The sequence below is a fragment of the Sus scrofa genome, chromosome 2 (assembly GCF_054392235.1).
Source record: "Sus scrofa isolate SSC_HxYL_T2T_F1_AM1 chromosome 2, Sscrofa_HxYL_maternal_Yorkshire_Landrace_v2.0, whole genome shotgun sequence".
Classification (NCBI taxonomy): Eukaryota; Metazoa; Chordata; class Mammalia; order Artiodactyla; family Suidae; genus Sus; species Sus scrofa.
Genome location: NC_139384.1, coordinates 128,427,011 through 128,443,564, shown reverse-complemented (window position 1 = coordinate 128,443,564; position 16,554 = coordinate 128,427,011). Strand labels below are relative to the sequence as shown.

General features: G+C 40.2%; 1 protein-coding gene and 1 long non-coding RNA gene across 50 annotated transcripts in view; one reads left to right on the top strand and one right to left on the bottom strand.

The window, feature by feature from the left end:
• Positions 1-16,554, bottom strand: part of YTHDC2 (YTH N6-methyladenosine RNA binding protein C2) — a 226,249-nt gene that overhangs the window by 155,193 nt on the left and 54,502 nt on the right. The window lies entirely within an intron of this gene.
• The window catches only part of LOC146405687 (uncharacterized), an 82,394-nt gene that overhangs the window by 21,118 nt on the left and 44,722 nt on the right, over positions 1-16,554 (top strand). The window lies entirely within an intron of this gene.

The window sequence follows — 16,554 nt, the reverse complement described above, 5'->3', positions numbered from 1 at the left end:
GAGTCTGTTTCTGTTCTGCAGATAGGTTCATTTCTGCCATATTTTAGATTCCACATATAAGTGCTATCATATGGTATTTGTCTTTCTGACTCTAACTTGCTTCACTTAGTATGAGAAGCTCTAGTTGCATCCATGTTGCTGCAAATGAAATTATTTCATTCTTTGTTATGGCTGAATTCACCTACCACTTTAAAAAAAAAACACTTTATTTCATCAGTAGTTGTCACTACTATCTGCAGGGACTCCAAGGATGATCTCAGATGATTATGTAAGTATTGGATTTATTTATAAGCAGGAATGATATAGACATCCTCGTGGCTAAACCCTGAACTGCAATGATTCCTCCTCTTCAAAATCAACTTCAAGCTAAGTGTTTACTTCAGAATCTCCTGGCACTAGAGAAAGCTGGAGAATGAGGAAAGAATACTCGGTTTAACGTGTTCTTAACTTTAACTTACATATAACTCATTCCAGGCAAAGGTATTTCTCAAGTCTGAACTTCTGCTATGAGTCCCAAAAACTGCTTGGTTCACTGAAAATAAGGCTCAGGAAAATCAGTGAAAACCTGTATTATTATATTTTGGAAGTCATCGTCAACATACAGTGTCTAAATGTATGGAGACTGTTTTGGCAGCAAGGGAAATTGGCAGTGATTAGAAAAATCTGGGAGAACAACAAGGTCCAACTGTACAGCACAAGGGACTATATTCAATATTCTGTGATAAATCATAATGGAAAAGAATATATATATATATATATGTGTGTATATATATATATGTATATGTATATATATATATTCCAGCATCACTTCGCTGTAGAGTGGAAATCAACACAACATTATAAATCAACTCTACTTCAATTAAAAAAAAAAACATAAAAAGAAAAATCTACGTGCAAGCAAGTTATAGACAGACAGCTGCTAAGCTGTTTCTCTTTCCTGTTTGCTGTTTGGGGTGTGGCAAATGGGAGTCCTGTTTTTTTATGTTTATACTTCTCCATAAAAGTCTTTCAGGGACCATGGGGGATGGAGAGAAAGAGAAGAGACAGATGCGCTGATGTATTCTGAGATAAACCAAAAGGCAATGTCTGGAAAACAGATTGAGGTGGTTAGGAAGGCCGATGCCACTTCCCTCCACCCCCGAATCTGTGCTAGCTGAAACATGCGGCAAGGTGCAACCCAAAGAAGAGTGCACGAAGCCAAGCCTGGGCTGGTTAGGACATGAAGCCAGATGGCGGCTTCCATCACCACCTCAACCCACCCCACCCCATTACCATTTGCAAGCACTTCTGAGAAGTCTCTCCCTGGCTCCTCAGAGCAGATGTAGAGTTGGTATCCTCTGTGTAAATTCTCACCTGTGTGCCCGCATCTTCCTTCCTCTGGCCAAACCCATTGCTGAGACTCATAGGTGTGTCCTGAGTGTTTCACCCAAGCCTGCCTTGGAACCTGGGGTTTTCATCCTTAAACCTAAAGAGGCAAGGAAGTTCCAGGAGGTGGAATTTGTATGGAACGATAATGGTATGGTGCTTCCCAGTTTACAAACTCTTTCCATATCTGAGATGGCAGTGACTCGATTTGGTCACAACTGGTCACACCCGAGGACAGTCGCATCATGATGCTGATCAGGAGTTATGAACAAAGAAATTGAGTGTTTCACTTGACATTGTAATCACCCACTCTCATGCACAGACAATAAAACTGAGTCTCAAAAAGAGTAAGCCCTTTCCCCCTTGATCTCAGGCTGCTAGATGACCACATGGGAACCATAACCCAGTTAAGTTTATTCCAAACCCAGTGGTCCTCCTCCTATGCCAAAGAAAGAGAAATGGAGGAGAAGGAGACTACAGGTAATTTGAGCCAGACCTCTAAGGACATGGATGAATTTCTCATCTCCTGCTTAGAGAGGTTGGTGTTTCATCCACAGCATGAATCTAGTAAGCATCTAGAGAGGTCAGCTGGAGGATTTCAGGGGCTACAAGGAGAGGGGCTTCTTAGAGTGTGAGCTTTCTTCAGAAAGTCAGATTATTGGCTTGGAAAAGATGATGTTAAGCAATGGAGTAATTGTAAAAATGTAAAGCAGAATTTGGGATGAAAGGACTCACAAGGTTGAGAGTTGAAGGTAGGGCTTAGGGGTTACAATATGCAAGGGTAAGAAGGAGGAGGGGCCCAAGGACTCAGGGGACTTTAAGGGTCAGAAGTTTAGGTGCTTGGAGAAAAACCATAGCTGAGCTAGAACAAAAGCTTCATACTAAAAGGCAGACCAAGTGACTCTGGTGGAGAAAAAGCACTATCTTGAATCAATGTGTCTATGGTAGAGCCATGATGCACTATGACATGCTCTGTAGTCTGACCCTCTCTCCTAGGTATCTAGGAAAGGTAAAGTGCTACAAGCTACAGCGGTTCTTGAGAGAATGACAGCAAATGCCTGCCTTAGCTCCTGAAAGTTGGGCTTGAGATGCTTGCGCCAGAGTACGTGACATTTTCCTATCCTTCATGTCACCCTAGAGCCCTTTTGCAGATTTCACAAGAGGTCTTTTGTGTGTACCTAAATCAATCCAGAGAGACAATGAAATGGCAAGTTCACTGGAAGAAAGCTAGCAGACAGAGGATGAGTCCTAGCTTTGCCAACAACTGTGTGAACTTAGACAAATCACTCACACCTCCTGGGTTTCACTCTCCCCATTCGAAAATGAAAAGGTAACACAGATTCTATGTTACAGAAGGCCCCTGAGTCTGACAATCTATGAAACAATGGATAGAATCAGATGCAACATGTATAAAGCATTTGGCTTCTTCATACATAGGGTTTTCAGAAGACTTGAGCTTGGCACTCGAGTCAGGCTGGTTTCCAGGTCTGGATTTATTATGTTCGTGATTTACTAAGTTTATCTCATTACTATTCCTAGATAAAAACAAATGAGCCAATTTTTTTTTTGTTAATTTAGCCTTCCTAGAAGAAAAAGTTGAAAGTTGGATTTTAATAATTTATAAAGTATCAAACTAAGAAAGAAGAGGAGATTGAAAAGACCAGAATCAAGACTTTTTTTTTTTTTTGCCTTGAGAAAGATGCCAGAGTGTTTCCTTGAGTTAATAGCATACAATGTATGCAAAATGCATTTAAAGAGCAGATGCATGCATTCGGCAGGTCCAGGCAATACCACTTGGACAGGATGGGAATATTTCCAGAGAATGATAAATACTAATGGTCCTTCAAAAGGCTGAACTCAGGGCGGAGGGGAGACTGGGAGAGATACTAATCTGCAGATGACAGAATTCTAAATGTGTGACTCATGCTGGCTTTCACTAAGCAAAGTTTCTGAGTGGAATAATGGCCAAGAAGTTGTTAATATTTCCTTCAAGAATTACCACCTGAGGGTAATTGTTAATCAGCTACTAATACCTCTGCATGTTTTGTTTTGTTTTTGCCTTTTAGAGCCGTACTCTTGGCATGTGGAAGTTCCTAGGCTAGGGGTTGAATCGGAGCTACAGCTGCTGGTCACAGCCACGGCCACACAGGATCTGAGCTGTCTGCGACCTACACCACAGCTCATGGCAATGCCAGATCTTTAACCCAGAGCAAGGTCAGGGATCGAACCCATATCCTCATGGTTCCTAGTCAAGTTCATTAACCACCAAGCTAAGAAGGAAATTCCCTCTGCAGGTGGAGAAGAGACAGGCTCCACGCAGGACGAATTTGGGGTTTATTAGAAAGTTCTCCACCATGCTTTCGTTGTTATGTTTGCTTACTAGACAGTGTGTGCAGTGGTGGAACAATGGGGTCTGAAGTCAGACAACCGGTGATATATCCTTTAGTAGCTGAGAGACCTTGAACAAGTTATTTAATCCCTTGCCTCAGTGAAGTTATCCCTAAAAGAGAATTATAATAGCATTTCAGAGAGTTGTTGTAAAGAATAAATGAGTGACTACATGAGTTGAAAGAATGCCTACTTAGTACTACCAAGTAGTTACCTATGGTGGTTGTTGCTGTTACATTTTATTGGTTTGGAAAAACCTGTACACCCAAGTTGAGGTGAGGGGGAGGTGTCTGATTAGGGATCATGATGGGGCACTGAGTAATAATGACTGTTAACATTGGCTAGACTGAAAAGACCAAAGCTTGGGCATAAAGGTCCTACTTCTTCTGAATCACAATTAAGTCATAGCATGTAATCAATAGTTGACTACAGTTTGATTTTCATTCTGATTTGGAATTATCTTTGTCTCCCTTCTCTCCACGAGAAAGGAGAGTTGACTGAGTATAATTTTATAATCATCAATTAAGTGGCCTGAGATATATAGGTGACATGCATCCTGCCACTTCTTTCAGAGCTATTGGGAACTGAGTGAGAAGTAAATGATCATGAAACCAGCAGCTATTATAATTCAGAGACAGTTCACTCTAGAAAAAGGATATTCTCAGATCCTTCTAAACTTAGTTAATTTTCTGTTTAGTTCTTCATAGCTTTTTGACTCTAACAAGACAATCTTTGCCAATAATATGGCACCACCATATGCTTGCAGTGAGAGAAACACCATTTGGGGACAAATGGACTCAAGAGAATTAACATATTTCAATGCCTGTCAATATTATCAAGCGGGAGTCAGGCATTCCATATATAGTATCTTCTCTTTATATTTCTTACTTTAAATAGACTCACTGATCTATGGAATGTTTCTAATTTCAACTCTATGTAAATAGAAAAGGAGAATGAATTAAAGTAGCAGGGCATACTTAATTGAACATATACTTCTTTCTTTATTCACCTTTCTGAAAAGGTGAAAGAACCTCTGTTTTGTCTTTTCCTTTCTGACATACTGAGGGTCCATAATTCAAATAAGCCCTAACTAAGTACAAAGTTTAAGATCTGTTATGTCTGGTTGGAAAACAATGAAAGGCTCTGATGTCATTCTTATAATAAACAACACTTTGGGCATTTTGTTTCATGAGTTAATTTCTTATTTGAACAGATATTCCTTTCTAGAACCCACTAATTATGCACACAAACACTAATTCATTTTTTCAGCCCAGGCCCAGGAATCAAACTTTGCTTGCCAAAGTTCACTAAACTTGATTGTGCAGTAAACCATTTAATTTCGTGTGTCCTAAGAAGAGAAATAGGAGGTGCAAGGATGGAAATGAGGGATGTGAAGTTATAGACTCTGCAGAGCAGTGGACTTTTCTCTTGGGTAATGACTTTAATAATCCTACACTTGACAGAAAGACAAGGAAGAAAACATGGTGGATGGTTCTGAGGTCTATTTTTTCCTGATTTTTAGTAGTTACTTGAGGTCTTGAACTTGGAGTTATCACACTCACTTTTGCCATTTTATCCTGAAAGTCATGGATTGAGAATACTTATTATACTCATCCAGGGATCCCTGAAATCAATGGTATTAAGTGGATGGTAGATGGTTCTAAGAGTTAGAATTGGGATCAGCAGTACATAACAGAAAATCTCAAAAAAGACAGTGGCTTAAACAAGATAGATGTGTCTTATTTCTCTTACACACAAAAGGAGTACAAAGGTAGGTATTCTAGAGCTGATGAGGTGCCTCTACAGGGTCATGAAGAACCCAGAATCCCTCCGGGCCTCTGTATCATCATTTCTGTCCTTTAGTCCTTGTTTGTGAAAATGTAGCAAATGAAGGACACTTTCTTTTAAGGGATTTCTCCCTGCAAACTCCACTTAACAATTACATTTGCATTTCATTGGCTGAAACTTAATGTTATAGCTAAAGTTGGCTGCAGGAAAGGCTGAGAAACGTGCCTTTAGTTGGGAAGTAATGTATCCAGCTAAAATTTTGATTTCCTATGGCCAGGAAACAAGACATAAGTAATGGGAAGTAGCTAGAAATTTCTTGCAGAATATTGCAGTAAGAAGTTGAAAAGCTTCTGTGAAATAATGCCTAATCTTTGGGAAACCTATGTTTGTGTTCTTTAAGTTTTCTATTTCTAAGGGAATGCATGTAATATATGTAGGTTATAAGCTTATGTTATCAAAATCATGTATTAGTAATGCAGGACTTGCAAAAACTGATCACACAAAGTAATGACACAGCAGAATTAAGTTTAGAGGACAGACTTACTACTGTTCTCAGCATGTTCCCATCTGCTGACATTCAAGAAGTTACATGCTATAATATTGTGGGCAACACACACATACAGCCACTTTCAGATTCCGCTACAAACAAAAGACAAGGGTAAATGCAAAGGCAAGATAATTCTAGGTGTATGGGAGACCTATCCACCTAATAAGCTGAACAGATGGCCCTAGTACTGGTTCATGGGAAAAGCCTATTTCCTCGATGGCTTAAGAGAAAGCTTATACTTAGTACTACACATCTGTGAAAAGCAGTTTTGCAGAATACTATGATAAAAGCCACTGAATGCTGAAGAGGCACAGGGCACAAGTGCAGATGAAGGTAGAATTTAGGAGGAAAGGCCTATAGGGTGAGAGTACTGAGGTCTGCTGGAGAGAGGTTTCCAGTCAAGAAGGCAAGTGGATGATTCAGACTGGCTGAGGGTCCCACTAAATCCTTTTCTCCTCACAAGGTTAGTGTCAAACACCTATTAGATTTAGCAGAAAAGATGTGTAATCCATTCACCTGTTGCTCCAGAAATAGTCACAGTAAGGATCAGAGTCTTATCTGTCAGTCCATAAAAGCCAAATGATGAAAATTTAAACAGAAACAAAAGGCAGAATCACAGACACCCACTTGTGGATCAGACAAAAGACACCTCTCCTGGGGTCTTTTGTCCTCCAGTCCAGCTGTAAGCGAAACCCGGGTCAGGTCCACACCACATGTTGCTGACAGTCATCAAGTGGCCCTGGATGACCTGACTCTTCTCAGGGATCCCTGTGAAAAATGCAACCTTATTGACTTTCCAGTTTTATTTAGTCTCACTCCAAGGGATGGAGCCATCTTTCTCATTGACCTGAGACAACCCCTTTGCAGCTGTGGTCTTGAGAAAATCCTCCATAAGCCCTCTGGCAAAGACAGGAATGGAATCATGACAGAATCAGAAAAGTTCCCTTGCATGAGGTCCCAAAGTCCCCTCAGATGGTTGAGGAGAAGCCAAGTGAGGAGAGTGAGGGGTCAGTGCTTGTCCTCAGAGCTGAACCACCCTTAAGCCCAACCCAATGGCATTCCTCCCCAGGTACAAAGAGAACAGTACTGAGATTTAGACCAGGTGTATTATTAACACTATTGTAGGAGGGTGATAACCACACACCCACCCCCCACCCCCCCAACTCTACTTTCGGATCTCAAGCCTTTCCAATACAGCTTCTGGTTTCCTAGGCTTTGTCCTCCTCTAATAGCATGTCTAGGCACAATTAAAGAGGCTTCATACACCACAGCTCTTTATCCACTTGCAGGGCAGGCCAAAGTCAGTACCTACTCACCTTCTTATTTCCCCTTGCCGTTACCAATGAGCTGTGATAGGAACATGTACAAGTAGACAGGAGCTACCACCAAGCTGCAGCAGAGACTAATGAGTGAAGACAGTCTCAGCTGTGAAAGTCTGGCCACCTATTAATAAAAAACCATAGAGATCCACAAAAGGGAGATGGACAACACTTTTTAAACTTTTTGTGGGTAACTGTAATACTCAATTGTTCAATTAACATCTATTGATGCCCATCTTAACCAGGCACTCAAGTAGCAGCTAGGGATGAAATAGTGGATGAGACAGATGGCCTCTCCCATCATGGAACGTACATTCCCATGGGGAAACCACGAGCAAGGAATTAATTGCAGGGGTACTAAATTGATACAAGAAAGTATCAAGTTTTACCGAGTATATTATAAAGGCAGTGACTCAACCTATGGTTCAGGAAAGGCTTCTCTGGGATTGTGTGTTTGTAATGAAAATTAAGTTGATATGCGAAGGATGTTAATTAACAGGAGTTAATTATCAAAGACGGTGCTCCTGGCAGAGGGAAAAATGGGGGGGGGGGGTCCCAAGGAAGAAGAGGAAACATGGTAATAAGAAAGAAAAATGTGGTGTACACACACACACACAATGGAATATTATTCAGTCATAAAGAACAAGGAAATCCTGCCGTTTGTGACAAAGTGGATAGATGTTGAGGGCATTATGCTAAGTGAAGTAAATCAGCCAGAGAAAGACAAATACTGTATGATCTCATTTATACATAGAATCTAAAAAAATACCCCAAGACAACAAACTCATAGATACAGAGAACAGATTGTTCGTGGTCAGGAGCAGGGGTAGGGATGGATGAAATGGGTGCAGATAGTCAAAGAATAAAATCTTCCATTACATGACATGAAAGTCCTAGAGATGTAAGGTACAGCAAGGTGACTACAGTTAGAAATACTGTATTGTGTATTTAAAAGTTGCTAAGAGAGTAGGTCTTAGAAGTTCTCCCCACAAGAAAAAAAAATTTGTAACTACATGTGGTGATGGAAGTTAACCAAACATGTTGTGGTGATCATTTTGCAATACGTACAAATATGAAATCATTATGTTGTACACAAGAATACAATCTTATATGCCAATTATATCTCAATTGTTTAAAGAAAGAGATGGAGGAAGGGAGGGGAGGAGGGAAGAAGGGAGGGAGAGGAGGAAGGAAGGAAGGAAGAAGGAGAAAAAGAGAGAGAGAGAGAAAGAAAGAGTGATTCTAGAGCACTGCTAAGAGCGAACATCCCTACCTGAGCCTGAGGGGGCTGGCAGGCTTTCTTAAGGATTTCCATACAACACGGAGAAAGAGAAGTTTGCAAAAGCTTCCAGATAGGGAAAGAAAACTAAATGCACACTCCCTTCTTTTTCTTGCTCCTTACCTCCTGATTTGACATCTCTTGCCAATGAGCTTCACATTTTAGGGCAAACTAAGAAAAATCAAGCTGACCTTCAAGCTTTGTGCAAAATGAAACGCTTATTTGACATGACTACAAAGCAAATGTTCAGAATTATAAAAACAACTAATGTTTTCATCAGAATGAATACATCCATAATTCAGTAGATTTAGCCTTGGCACTTGAACTCAGTTATCTCTAAAAACACGTGCAGATATTTCAACCTCCTGATTTATATGCATTCATAGCTTTCTACAGAAGGCAACACATACATGCCAATTTTCAGTAGTGGAAGGAAAACGTGTTTCCCTGAATCAAGAAATAACTTTATTAGACGTATAAGAACTCATTAATGGAAAAGTAAAGCATCCTCCTTTCCTATAAAATTGGATATCATGCCTTCACTTTTTGAAAGAAAAGTATAAAGACATGGAATCCATCTATAGCCATGAACATAAGATAAAAAGAGAACGTACCCCACAAAGACTTTTAACTATGAACGCATTTATTTAAAAGTTCCTCAATCTGTCCCTCCTGAAAATATAAGCAATTGAGACTTAAAGCGTTTGTACCTAGTTGTAGAAAACTAGATGGATCACTTCAATTTCTCTGACCACTGGCCTCATCATTTATAAACTAGGGGAAATTCCTGTTCTTCTCCTTAGTGATCAATGTGATGTTTGTGAAAGAATCCTGGAAAAATTTGAAACACATATATACCCTATGTAAAATAAAGGTTAATGATTTGTAAATTAAAGCCTAGTAATTTCAAAAAAAAAATAGTTGGTACCTATTTTCCAACCCCTATTTATTGAGAGTGTTTAGAAGGCAAAGCTATTGAGCTTATATGACACAAACTTACAATCTCCAAACACAGCTCCTTGTCCTCCTGGTACACAGCTAAACTAATACCCTGCCACTGTGAGGTGAGTTCAACAAAATGTTAATGGAAGTAGTGTGGGCTATTTCTAGGCCTGGCCCATAAAATTTTCCAACAGGCCATTGACCATGCTCTTTTACCTTTCATCAGCTTGATGAAAATAAGCACACTGACCTTGGAAATTACATTAATGAAGATGGTGGAGCCGTGAGACAGAGAGAACCTGGGTCTCTGTATCAAGGCTTGCAGAAGAGCAGCCAATCAGCTGCTCACACATCTGACTCTGGGTTCAATCTTCAATTCCAGCACATGCCAATTTTCCTTTCCTGAGCTCTGCTGTGATTTAGAATTTTTGGACTCTACTTTATTCAGCATTTCCATAGAACTGCATTAGGAGAACATTGCACATGAATTGGCTCAATCTACCACATCACAATCAAAACTATATCTTCTTGTTTGTTTTTTGTCTTTTTAGGGCCATACCCATGGTATATGGAGATTCCCAGGCTAGGGGTCAAATCAGAGCTGTTATCTACTGGCCTACCCCACAGTCACAGCAATGCCAGATCCTTAACCCACTGAGCGAGACCAGGGATCAAACCAGAGTCCTCATGGATATTAGATTCATTTCCACTGAGCCACGATGGAAACTCCCAGAACTATATTAATAACCTGTATATTATTGGTACCCTGATAAGTTGCAAGACATAAGTGAGGATCTTACAGGGCCTTTTGTCAAAATCAACACCTATTATGTCTCCCTGTATTTATTACAATTGAACTCTTGGCTTGATTATTGGACATGGGTTTCTTACCTTCACAAACATTGTGGATTGGTCTGATGAAAAGAAAGAATTTATACTCTATGTGTCCCCATCTTGGAAGAAGGAGGAAGGGGATATCTCTACTTGGAGCACAAAATTTTCATGTGATCAGTCCTATGTTTCTGAGTAGGATACAATTGTTCAAAATTATAATACCACTTGTTAATTTATAAGAGGGGAAAATTGCCTAAGAAATCATGTAGGAAACATGGAAACATAGGAAAAAGGGCAAAGTGGAGGGTGGTAGAGCAAGAGGGGAATTACTCTTGGGGGCAGGGAGGAAGCATGTAATCACAGTGTAACTAGCAGTTAGATGTTGTAGATTCACCATCTACAAGATGTGTGACCTTGGTCATTACTAAACCTCTCTGAACATGAGTTTTCATATCTATAAATATAAAATGATAATATTAGCTATCTCATAAGTTATTATGTGGGCATGATAACACATGCAAATTGCTTTAAATGGGGCCCAGAATAAAACAAACACTGAATACATGCTAAATAATATTATTTACAAATAAAGATTTTAAAAAGAAGTGTATATGATAAAATCACAAAATAATTTGCATATGAACATCATAAATACATTGTCATTTAAACAAAAATTGAATTACACTTTTAACTTTCAGGAGAAAAAAATTACTCTGGGAAGTTCCTATCATGGCTCAGTGGAAATGAATCTGACGAGCATCCATGAGGCACAGGTTCAATCCCTGGCCTTGTTCAGTGGGTTAAGGATCCGAAGTTGCCATGAGCTGTGGTGTAGGTCGTGGATATGGCTTGGATCCTGAGTTGCTGTAGCTGTGGTGTAGGCCAGCAGCTGTAGTTCTGATTAGACCCTTAGCCTGGGAACCTCCACATGCTGTAGGTGCAGCCCTAAAAAGACAAAAAAAAAAAAAAATTCTGGAAATGAAGCAGAGGCAAAATGACAAATATGGTTTTTTGCTAGAAGCACCTAAAAAGGCACCTTTCGGAGTTCCCCATTGTGGCTCACTGGTAACAAACCCAAGTAGTCTCCATGAAGATGAGGGTTTAATACCTAGCCTCGCTCAGTGGGTTAAGGATCCCGCATTGCTGTGAGCTGTGGTGTAGGTTGCAGATGCAGCTCACTTCTGTGGCTGTGGCGTAGGCCGGCAGCTGGAGCTCCAATTCAATCTCTAGCCTGGGAACTTCCATATGCCCCAGGTGTGGCCTTAAAAAGAAAAAAAAAAAAAAGGCACCTTGCCAGCCCTCCTTGGCACTCAATCCTGTTATTATCCAGTTATCCACCGGCTCTGACTTAGCTGACTCTGCACTCTCAAGTCCAGTCCCAACTATAGAAGTAAGGGCCATGAAAACCCACAAAGTAATGGTGGCAGAACTGGGCCAACTTTCCCCCTCTCAGTCCCACCACACCACCAATTGGCCATAGTCACCATGGCTCACTACCAACCAGTTACCACCATCACTTTCTGAAAGACTCAGATGCCCTATGATTCCATCTCTGGTGCCAGGGTCAAGGACCACACACACACAAAAAAATATGCTCCTGAGCTCCTTAGACAACTTTCAGAGGACACTTGAAAAAGACCTGCCTTCACTTTGAAGACCATCTTTTTCTTTTTATCTTTTTCTTTTTTTTGCCAAGCCTGTGGCATGTGTAAGTTCTAGGGCCAGGGATCGAACCCACGCTGCAGCAGCACAGCAGTGACCCCAGTCATAGCAGTGACAACATTGGATCCTTAACCCACTGGACCACCAGTGAACTCCAAAGACCATTTTTTATCTTTAAATGGATGCTGTTCTAATGAACCTTGATCACTGGTGCTTTTAAATGCATAGTCAGCACTCAGTAAGTGGCAGCTATTACTAATTGCTTTAGTCACTATGCTGTCTACTTAAAGTCTTTATCTTCACTTTCATAGGATTTCAAATATCCTGACAATAGTAGTTTTACGTTTTGTCCCAACTCCATGAGGTATTACATTTTTAATACAAATGAGATCCATGAGTCACTCTTGGGTAGAATCTGAGGCTTTTAGCAACTCTAGTGTTAAAAAATGACCCATAGCAAGATGTAAAATTGAAAAAGAACAAGTGATCAGTTTCAGAAGAAGCTGCAGAAGTAGGACAAACAAAAAGGAAGAGAAATTCTGATTATTTAAGAGATGGAGAAATAAGACACTGGGAGTAGCAGTTCTGATGTCTCAGTAGATATCCTTTCCAATACATACCCTGTGGCCCTGCCTGGCCTCTGTCCTTCCATTAGTCCACTGGGTGGTCTAGGCTTGACAGAGGTCATGATCTCCCATACAAGTTTCTTTGTTCCTTCCTCTCTTGGGAAGACCCACTACATTAGAGAATGTAGAAGAGCAGAGTTGGAAACTAATCTCTGAGCTGATAAGAGGAATCTGAACTGCTTTTTTTTTTTTTTTTTATTCCAATTAGATCAATCACAAGTGCAAACATTTACCTACACTCTTTGGAGCTCAAAGACAAGGAGCCAAAACAGAAGGAAATGAGGCCATGGCCTTAGGAAGATATATTCCCATCTTTTCTCATTTCTCTTCTCTGATCTCTGAGTTTTAAGTGTGAGCTCTAAGGAGAGAGATGGGCTATATTTATTCAAAAGCCTGAAGGAAGGGCAGTGGATAGGAAGGGGCAGAGGCAGCAGTGGTTAGTACTGAAAGGGAATTTTTTTGCTAGATAAGCCCCTATTCAGTGATCCACACAAAGCTTTAGGATTTGTTACTAGCCACACCCCATCTTCTTGACATAACGGTAAGGCAGCTGAGCCCCATTCAGAGTGACTTGCCCAGATGGCCATTAAAAGTAGAAGATTTGGAGTTCCCTTAGTGGCTCAGTGGTTAACAAACATGACTAGGATCCATGAGGATGCGGGTTTGATCCCTGGCCTCACTCAGTGGGTTAAGGATCTGATATTGCCATGAACTGTGGTGTAGGTCGCAGAAGTGGCTTGGATCTGGCATTGCTGTGGCTGTGATGTAGGCCATTGGTTACAGCTCCAAATCAACCACATGCCATAGGTACAACCCTAAAAAGCAAAAAAAAAAAAAAAAAAAAGTAGAAGATTGGATTCTACTGCTTAGTAACTGACAGTACTGAGAAATTATGATCTTAAACATTTCACACTAACATCTTAGTATATCACGACTGACATCATGCTATGTGTCCACCTGACTCGAGAACCTATCCATATTGCTACTTGTGAAGCAATTCAAATTATAAGGTCTTTGAGATAAAGAAATTCTGCTTAAGAATGCTGGGCTAGGACTGGCCCTTGTAGGTCAACTTTCATTCTAATCATGGCTGCTGAGCATAACAGGAACAAAGCCCAAGCTGGCTGAGTGCAAAAGATTTTTGTTCACATCTTTAGTTCTAGAGCTTTGGACAAAGATAAGAAGAGAACAGTGGGCCCTGACCTGGTTCCACCAGCAGTCCCTCTCAACACTGTTCAGACAAGCGCTTCATGGGTTTTTCTCCCTTGCTGAAAAGACAGCTAAGCCCAGCTTCACCCGAGACCATGGAATACACTGATTCTGGAACTACTTGGGCTTCCTTCTGTAGCCTCCACCCTTGAACAACGAATGACTAATTAAGATTAATTTCTAGCTTACATAATGTCCCTTGCACAAGAATATGTTTGCACTCTAGAATATTGACACTGGCAAATGGGGCCAGACTTTTGGCAGGTTTTTTGGATAAACAATGCCAAGCTGGCTAACTTCCTATATTTCTCTAGTCTTTTTTGGAAAATACCTACAACACTTTCCAAGAAATTAGTTTAGGTCAGTCAGAGTGTATTCAGGATAACTCCGTGTTTGGTGTTGCATAAGAAGCTAAGTCAGGATCAGCTCCTCTTCCAGATCCAAGTCAGTTAATATTGACATAACACATGGGTTTTTCTGCTCAGGGCATGAAAGCTACTGAAGGTTCTAGGAGGAAATACAAATCATATTTCTGGGTGACCTGAATTGGCCCATGATCTCACTACTAATGCTAAGGCTTTGAGGGACCTCTCATTATAAGAGAAATAATACCCAAATTGGAAAGCAAAAGGTTTCTCTGTATCCATCTCTTTCCTGGCTGGTGGAAGCATTTATTCTAGGTGGGAAGAGCATAAGACTGAAAGCCAGGGACTGGGTTGTACCTGGTTTTCACAGTCAATAACTAGTTATAGTAGATAGTCCAGTAGGACACAAAGTGTTCAGTGGCCAAGTGTTTGCGTCCAACTTCGACAAAACTAAGGTGACCCTATATTTCAGTTCATCATAGAATGGATGCTTCTAGTCCAACAACAATTTTTTTTTTAAAGCTTAGCCTTCTTTATTTTATTTATTTATTTTATTTTTTTGTCTTTCTGCTATTTCTTTGAGCCACTCCCGCGGCATATGGAGGTTCCCAGGCTAGGGGTCGAATTGGAGCTGTAGCCACCGGCCTATGCCAGAGCCACAGCAACTCGGGATCCAAGCCGCGTCTGCAACCTACACCACAGCTTACGGCAACGCCAGATCGTTAACCCACTGAGCAAGGGCAGGGACTGAACCCGCAACCTCATGGTTCCTAGTCGGATTCGTTAACCACTGCGCAACGATGGGAACTCCCCAACAACAATTTAATTTTGTGATAATTTTGTTAGTAAAGGTTTTAGCTGGTAAAATTTTTAAAATTTGACATTATGTTAGAGGAAAAATAATTGCTTGGTTATGTCAGCTACTGGATTGTTTCTATGGTCATTACACTGTAAACCTGCAATACCAAGTAGATACTTCCCACTTAGGTTAAATGAGGGACAATATACTTTTTTAATTAACGTTGTACTCTATGTCCTTTATTTTACTCTTTCTATATAATACTTATGTGAACATAAAAGTATTCTTATTTTTGTCTACACTATTTGAAAGTAAAACATAAATAAAATGACACTTCACCCCATGGCTTCAGTGTACACATCTTTTTTTGTTTGTTTGTGTGTTTTGTCTTTTTTTGCCATTTCTTGGGCCGCACCTGAGGCATATGGAGGTTCCCAAGCTAGGGGCTGAATCAGAGCTGTAGCCACCGGCCTACACCAGAGCCATAGATAGCAACACAGGATCCGAGCTGCGTCTGCAACCTACACCACAGCTCATGGCACCGCCGGATCCTTAACCCACTGAGCAAGGCCAGGGATCAGACCCGCAACCTCATGGTTCCTAGTCGGATTCATTAACCACTGAGCCACGATGGGAACTGCCTCAGCGTACACATTTTAAGAATATGGAGAATGTCCTATATAACCACGATGCCATATCTAAGAAAATTCGCAATGATGGTGCATAATATCCAGTCCATATTCCCAGTGCCCCAATTTCCCCAAGAATCTTATTTGGTTGCTCTCTCCACACTCGGTGAGGGTTCTGTCTGGACTAACTCATTGCATCCATTGCTATACACTTCTTTTACATCTTACAGTTGTCCTCAGTCATTTTTTTAATGACATGAACTTTTTGTTATGTTCAAGATAGTTGCATTATAGAATGTTGGTCTATTTCCTCCTTATTTAGAATTGTTACATTTTAACACTTGGTGAAGCTATATACTTCTTTTAGATAGTCCTGCCAGTTTCAGAGACTACTAATGGCGATGTCGTCACGTAGGTATTTAATTTTTTTCTTTCTAGTAGTAATTAACAAAGGTAAAGACTTATCTTCTCTTATTACCCACCAAAAGATGTAAGTTTATTGAAATAATACCCCAAATTAAAGCTTTGTACATTTCTTTAAGAAAATGCTTTCTATTTTTAGATATCAACTTAAAATTAGAATCAAATTAAAAATTTTAGGTATCAACTGTGAAATTAACAATTTTCACAGTCATAATGAGTTATTGTAGAATTTTACAAATGCTAGAATTTCAACATGTAAAGCGCAGAAGTAGATTTTCACTTTATGTCTGGGATGCTTCCCTATATTTGAAAGCAAATATTCAGTTACTAATAATAAACTCAACTAGTATGTCCTGTTTAGCTGTCATTATACTGATTA